Source organism: Apodemus sylvaticus, chromosome 7 (assembly GCF_947179515.1).
Source record: "Apodemus sylvaticus chromosome 7, mApoSyl1.1, whole genome shotgun sequence".
Lineage (NCBI taxonomy): Eukaryota > Metazoa > Chordata > Mammalia > Rodentia > Muridae > Apodemus > Apodemus sylvaticus.
The window spans coordinates 35,153,084-35,160,868 of record NC_067478.1 but is presented as its reverse complement, the minus strand read 5'-3'; the positions used below and the strand labels follow the sequence as shown (position 1 = coordinate 35,160,868).

The following is a 7,785-nucleotide window of genomic DNA, read 5'->3' as shown; positions in this document are numbered from 1 at the left end:
TTTTCAGTTTCCGATTATTATGAATAAAGCTACTAAGAACATAGTTGAGCATGTGCCCTTATGGTTTGATAGAGCATCTTTTTATTTGTTTGTTTGTTTTTTGAGACAAGGTTTCTCTGTGTGGCCCTGGCTGTCCTGGAAGTCACTCTGTAGCCCAGGCTGGCCTCGAACTCAGAAATCTGCCTGCCTCTGCCTCCCAAGTGCTGGGATTAAATGTTAGAGCATCTTGTTTTTGTATACCCAGGAGTGGTATACCTGGGCCTTGAGATAGTTCTATTTCCACTTTTCTGAGAAACTACCAAATTGATTTCCAAAGCATATGCACAAGCTTGCATTCCCACCAGCAATGGAGGAGTGTTCTCTTTGCTCCACATCTTTTCCAGGATGAACTGCAACTTAACATTTTTTCTTTATCCATTTTGATGAATGTGAAGGTGAATTCTGAGTCAATTTGATTTGTCCTTATCTGATAACTAAGGATGTACATTTCTGTAAGTGCTTCTCAGACATTTAAGATTCATCTGTTCTGAATTCTGTTTGGGTCTGAACACCAATTTTTCATAAATTTAATTTTATTTCTTTAATTATTCCCTTTACATCCCACTTACTACTCCCCTCCTGGTCACCCCATCTCAAATCCTGCCTCCATCCCCTGTCACTTTTTCTCTGAGCTGGGGAGGGCGATCTCTAAAGGTATCCCCTTACACTGGCACAAGTCTGAGAGGCTAGGGGCTTCCTCTCCCACTGAGGTCTCTTTTCTATCCTTCCTTTCCTTTAAATCAACCTTCTATTTTCTCCAAAATATTTTTGTTTGGTGTGTCTATCAAGCTGTGCCATGTTATACACATCAAAGACAGAGGCCAGGTTGGTTTCTCCCTTACAGTATGGTCCGTGGGGTGTCCAGTCAGGCTTGACAGCAAGGCCCTTTACCAGTTGATATTTCTTATTTTGGAACAAGTCAAGTTATCCAGTTGGGGCTTCAGTTTTTTTTTAAGATTTTGTTTTTATGTATGTCTGAGCACCTGTACACTGTGTGAGTACAGGCACCCACAGAAGTCAGAGGTGTAGGATTACCTTTTAAGGTGGAGTTACAGGTAGATGTGACCTGTCTGACTAGATAGGTGTTGAGATTTTAACTCAGGTCCTCAAGAACAGTAATTCTCTCTCTAAATAAGAGTCATCTGTCCAGTCCCAGAACTTCAGTTTGTGATAAGCTTTTAAGAACACTTTCTCCTGCTGTGTCCAATGCTAAGTAGCCTCTATTTTAGTTCAGATGAGTGGCTTCATGAAAGTCTTACACTTTAGTCTTTGATTCTTTTGGAGCTTCTATTACTCAACCTGAGAATCAAGAATCTGCTTCCTCTAATGATAACAGAAACAGTCCCCAAAAGTTTTTCTTTTTGTATTTTTACATTTATTTGTGAGCACATGCTGATACCACGCTGGGAATATGGAGGTCTTGGCTTGGGGAAGCAGGTCCTCAGGTTTAATGGTAAGTGTCTTTACCTGTTGAGCCATCTTCCTAGACCAGGAATGTACAGCCATTTTTTTTTTTTTTTTTTTGGTTTTTCAAGACATGGTTTCTGTGTATAGCCCTGGCTGTCCTGGAACTAACTCTGTAGACCAGACTCACCTCGAGCTCAGAAATCCACCTGCCTCTGTCTCCCAAGTGCTGGGATTAAAGGTGTGTACCAGCACTACCCAATGTAATGCACAGTCTTAATGTTAAGATTTTAAAATAATTCTTTTAAAAGCTCTTTCTCAAGGGGGTTATATTTTTACCTAAGGATTCCCTTCTTTGTTAGTGTTTCCATCGCTTTAATAAACACCAAGACCACAAGTAACTTGGGGAGGAAAGGGTTTATTTCAGCTCATAGCACACAGCCCACACTCCATCACACAGGAAAGTCAGGGAAGAGCTCAAGGAGAGAGCTGAAGCAGAAGCCATGGTGGAATGGCTCCATTGGGAAAAGGTGTCCACTGGCTTGCTCAGTTTTCTTTTTTCCTAAGAAAGTGTTTCTCTAGTTGCCCTCAGTTCACAGAGAACTGCCTGACACCAGCACCCAGCACAGCTTGTTTCCTTATACTACTCAGGCTCACCTCCCCAGGAGTAATGCTAAGCAACCACTAATTACTAACTTGCCCTAGACTTGCCCATAGGCTAGTCCAATCCTATGCATGCATTTTCTCAATTGGGAATCTTTCTTCTAAGCTGGGTGTGGAGGCTCTCACCTTCAACCCCAGCACTCTGGAGTTAGAGGCTGGGCAATCTGTGGTTCAAGGCCAGCCTGGCCTACAAACTTCAGCTCCAGGAAAGCCAGAGCTACATAGTGAGACCCTGACTCAAATAAAACAAAACAAACTAAATACATGTCTCAATCAGCATGTGCACCTGCATGACAGAAGAGGCCATCAGATAACTTTATAGATGGCTCTGAGATTATATGTGGTTGCTGGAACTTAAACTCATGACCTCTTGAAGAACAGCCTGTGCTATTAACTGCTGAGCCATCAGTTGGATAATGGGGATGGGGGAATCTCCACTCTCTCAGAGGAGGTGAGTGGTGTTAGGGGGAGGGAGAGTGTGAGCCTGGAACCAGGAGTGCCTGGATTAAAGGTGTGCACTTTCAACACCCAGGTTCTTTGAATTGCAGCCATTTCTCAAGCCCCAGACCCCAGCTTTTTTTTAAGACTTGAGTCTCTACTGAGATGTCAGGTAAGTTCCTTAAGAAGCTTCAGGTCCCAGGTGACAAAAAATTTAGCCCTTTATTGACAAAAAGAATTATTCAGTCAGAATCTCTAAATTGGGAAGTTTAGCCAAAAATGTCATCCAGTGTATATTAAAAGGTTTGAGTTAGTAAATTTAATGGAAAATAATTTTACTTTCCACTAGAACGATGCCTTGTTTGGGCTTGTCTCTTGTTCAGGTCAATGATGGGGATGGCTCAGTGGTCAAATGTGCTTACTGCTTTCAGGACCCAAGTTCAGTACCCAGCTCCCTCACAGCAGCTGAACTCTAGCTTGAGATCCAACATGCCACTCTGGCACAAAAGGGCAATTGCACACATAAACAAAACACCCCTATTCCCTACCATATAAAACCTGACCATGTTCTACCTTCAATGCATAATGAACACATCAAATTATCATCACAGTATCTTACTGAAAATGCATTACAATTTGAACCCATCTGCTCAGAAACTGCAATGTACATATCATTCAACCTTATCTGGAATTCAATTTTTCCCATCACATTAATCCCAATATCCCATTGTATCACAAATATATCTGAATCCATACCTTGCTTTATTCATGCAATACCTTAAGCCTAGCTGTATGTTTCCTAAAGTTCAACTGGTTTGGACTCCATTTTTTAATCATTTAATAGGAAGGATTCTCTGGCTGGCATGGTAAAACTTACCTGTAATCTACAGTTGGGGGGCAGGATTGCCATAAATTCCTAAGGCCAGCTTGGTCTGAGTGAGCTCCAGGTCGAAACAGTGATCTACTCTTCCAAAGTAATCAACCAACATAGGAAATCTTCACTTGTGTTTTGTATTTCTGTAAGGTTCCTTTTGGTTTTATTCAGCATCCTGTACCGATATTTACAGAGAATGGAGACATGGCTTATCTCAGGGCTCCTTAGCAGACATGTACTATTTAATATATAAAATACATAATGACTTGGACTATATCAAGTAAATATATTAAAACACCCATCAGAAGGCAAGGAAATAAGCAGAAGAAACTACAGAAACAGGCAGAGGCTTAGAACTCAAATCATTTCACAACACTGCGTGGCTTTTAACTGTTTCCCAGCATTAATAAGAGGTCAATAAGATTTAAATTTCTTAGACAACCCTCCTAACCTGTTTCTCTGTGTAGTTCTGTCCTGAAACTTGCTCTGTAGACTGGCCTTAGAACTTAGAGATCCACCTGCCACTGCTGATGCTAAAGGTATGTGCCACACCAATTTTGTTTTTTTAATTAATTTAAATCATCTGACCAAGTTCTTGGTCAATGAGATTTACCAATTAATGAACCTTTGACTGTGCTCAAGTGATATACCTGCTTTACACTCCTGAGTTGTATCCCCATTTTGCATGGAAATTCAATTACTTTTCTTTTTTTTTTTTTAAATTTACTTATTAATTTTCTGAGTACACTGTAGTTATCTTCAGACACACCAGAAAAGGGCATCAGATCCCATTAAAGATGTTTGTAAGCCACCATGTCATTGCTGAGAATTGAACTCAGGAACTCTGGAACAGCAGTCAGTGCTCTTAACCTCTGAGCCATCTCTCCAGCCCTCAGTTACTCTTGAATAGGCATTGAATCAAAGATAAAATCAAAAGGGAAATTCATATTTCTTCAAATAAATAAAAAGGAGTCAACAAATAACATGTGATACAGCAAAAGCAGTACTAGATCTCACAGAAATCAACATGCACATAGAAACACAAAGCCAAAAAAAAACAAAAACAAAACAAAACAAAGGATCAATGAAAATCTTTTTAACATCCTAAAGAAATAGGAATAAGTAAATAACAACTGAAACCAAGACTCTGTGATTGTCAGTGTAAAAATAAGCTCGGGACTACCTGACTGTACACTCAACTGCACCCAAACATGGTACAGAGAACCCATAAAGAACTGCATATGCACAGCCAACTTATTTTTAAAAGGCACCAAGGTTTCCTGTGAAGAAATTAAGTCCTCTCATCAATCATACAAAGAAAATAATATCTACAGGGGGAAAAACAAACTTGATTCCTCCCACTAATAATGAAACCTGTAGAATAAATGGCTAAGCATTCATACCTAGAATCAGAGTGAAAAATTAGGCAGAGGGCTGAGCTGTGGTGACACATGCTTTCATCCCAGCATTAGGGTGGTGGGAGATCTGAGTTGAATGGCAGCCTGGTCTACAGAGTTCATGGACAGCCAGGGATAAACAGAGAAGTCCTGTCTTAAAAATAAAAGAAAAAAAGAAAAGAAAAACCATAAGCAAAAAGAAAAGGAAATAGGTTAAGTGTTAAAACACTTTTAGTTCCCAACCCTGGCTCAGTTTGACCTTTTACCACTTGATTAAAGGTCACCAAACCTTTCATTTCCTCTTCACAATTCAACATATGTTTCTCTGTGTAGTCGTGTTCTAAACCCTGCCTTGTAGACTGGTCTTGGAAATCCAAGCTCCACCTACTTCTGCTGAAAGTAAAGGCATGTTCTGGGTCTATGAGATTTATCAATTAGTGAACCTTTGACTGGGCTCAAGTGATCATCTTGAAATATATCCACAGTTTTCACTTTATATGGAAATTCAGTTACTCTCGAATAGACAAAAAACCAAGGAAGAAATCAAAAGAGAAATTAGTATTTCTTCAGATAAATAAAAAGAAGACACGGCAAATAACATGTGATGATACAGCAAAGCAGATCATTGGAAGACGGCACCAAAAAAAAAAAAAAAAAAAAAAAAAAAGCACAGTAGCAAATGAAATTCTAACATCCTAAAAAAAAGCTACCTGACTAGACATTCAATTGCATCTAAAGTAGAGAACCTGTAAACAACTGCATATTCACATTTTTCAAATGTAACAAGTTTTCACCAATGGTACCAGGTAAACTTCACATGTACAGGGGAATAAAAATGAAACTACTTTCCTCCTGCTTAGTGTTAAAATTAATTTAAATACCTTGAATTTAATGATGAATTAGGTAGAGGGGTGGGCTGACATGCTTTTAATCCAAGCGTTTGGGAAGCAGGAGGATCTAGTTCAACATCAGCCTAGTCCAGAGTGCAGACAACCTGGGATACTGAGAACTGTCTTGAAAAGTGTTACCACTAAGCAACAGCATGCTAGAATAATTTATCCATAACCAGTGACACTACCTTATACAGGCTAGCAAAAACAATTGAAGTCAGGCAATTTTACAGTATTCTAAGGATAAGCTTTCTTTAATCTAAACTGAGGCATCTCTATAATTGATTATTAGGACAATTTTGAGACACTGCTGGAAAAAAAAAAGCAAGTCAATTACCGTAAAGGAAAATGGAAATATGCAGCAGTTAAGAATTTAGAAAGTAAAGCCCATTTAATCTTAGCACTTGGAAAGCAGAGGCAGGTGCAATAAAGACCATTCAGTCAAAGAGAAACCCTGTTTCAAAATTAAGAAATGGTAGGGAGGGCTGGACAAATGTGATCAAGTCAGTGTTTGACAATGTTACAGGGAGCCCAGAGGTGCTGGTGGTGGCACATGTCTGTAATCCCAGCACTCTGGGAGGCAGAGGTAGGTAGATTTCTGAGTTAGAGGCCAGCCTGGTCTACAGAATGAGTTCCAGGATAGCCAGGGCTATACACAGAAACCCAGTCTCATAAAAATAAATAAATAAATAAATAAAATAAAATAAAATAAAAACCCAAACAAACAAAAACAGACAATGTCATAGGAAAACCTTATCATGTGCACAATCATGCTAGTTAGGAGACTGACATTACTGTGCTTGATGCACTAACTGAAAACTCAATAACTATGGAAGTGGAACATGTACTAGGGCACGCTGGTTAATCTGACACAAGCTGAATTGAATAAGTATTTGCAACTGGATGTTTATTGCAACATTCCCAAATATCCACTGTGTGATGCCTAAAGAAATAGCTCACGATCAAGTTTACAATCACTGAGATGGTGACCTGCTTCATTAAGGTCATGATTACATTCACTCTGCTCAGTCTGTACAGCTGTGTCAGCTCACCACAACCTTCACAGAACAGAGCACTGTCAATGGATTGGCAAAACAATCCATTTACATACAGCCCACAAAAAAATGTACAAGAATCAACTCTGCAGGCCATACCAGATGCTGTCCTGATCAATAGACAGATTAACAGGGAAAGCCAGGTCCATGAAGACCCTATCTCAAACATCCCAGTACTAATACTATGCATTTTCCTCTTGTCTCTGCATTTTCTGGATGTTTACTACATCTAGTTTTCATTCTCAAGTCTTGTTGTCACTGGCTCTAAACTAAAAAAACAAAAAACATAGGTATTATATTACTGCCAAAATTAAACAGAACACAACAATCCATTTGTAATGGTCCATCTCAAAGTCCAGATCCATAACTGTGGTTTTTCAACAGGAATTCAGATTTGGGATAGGATCATCATAGACTAAACCAATTTCATGAAGTTCAGCACAGGGTTGGAAAGATGGCTCAGTGGGAAAGAGTACCAACTGTTCTTCCAAAGGTACTAAGTTCAAACACCAGCAACCACATGGTGACTCACAGCCATCCTTACTCCTGATCTAGGATCTTTACAGGACAAGGGGCATCCCAATGGGATCCTTCTGTCTCCAGTTCCCAGCTCTGAAATATTAAGCATGTGCCACAACGAGCATAATTTTAATTTGGTTCTGGGAATGAATTTATCTTAGGTCCCTGGGCTTGCAAAGCACATGCTTTACTGAGCCATATCCACAGCCAGTCTAAATTTTTAAGGTTATTAGATGAATGTCATTTTCAAAATGATTTTTGTGTATCTTTTAAATTTTTTTAAAAGGCTTATTTATTTTATCATAAATAAATAAGTAAATAAATAAACACAATAAAGTAGACTGTAGCTGTCTTCAGACACACCAGAAGAGGGCACTAGATCTCATTACAGATGGTTGTCAGCCACTTTGTGGTTGCTGGAAATTGAACTCAGGACTTCTGGAAAAGCAGTCAGTACTCTTAACTGCTGAGCTGCCTCACCTCATCAACAGCTATTCCTAGCTGTC

At 39.3% G+C, this 7,785-nt stretch overlaps 1 non-coding gene across 1 annotated transcript; it reads right to left on the bottom strand.

The window, feature by feature from the left end:
- Window positions 1-7,105: 7,105 nt before the first annotated feature.
- LOC127690300 (small nucleolar RNA SNORD50) lies at window positions 7,106-7,177 on the bottom strand. Its single transcript, XR_007979028.1, has one exon. It is a non-coding gene; the product is annotated as a small nucleolar RNA SNORD50 (small nucleolar RNA).
- Between the last annotated feature and the right edge of the window lie 608 nt (window positions 7,178-7,785).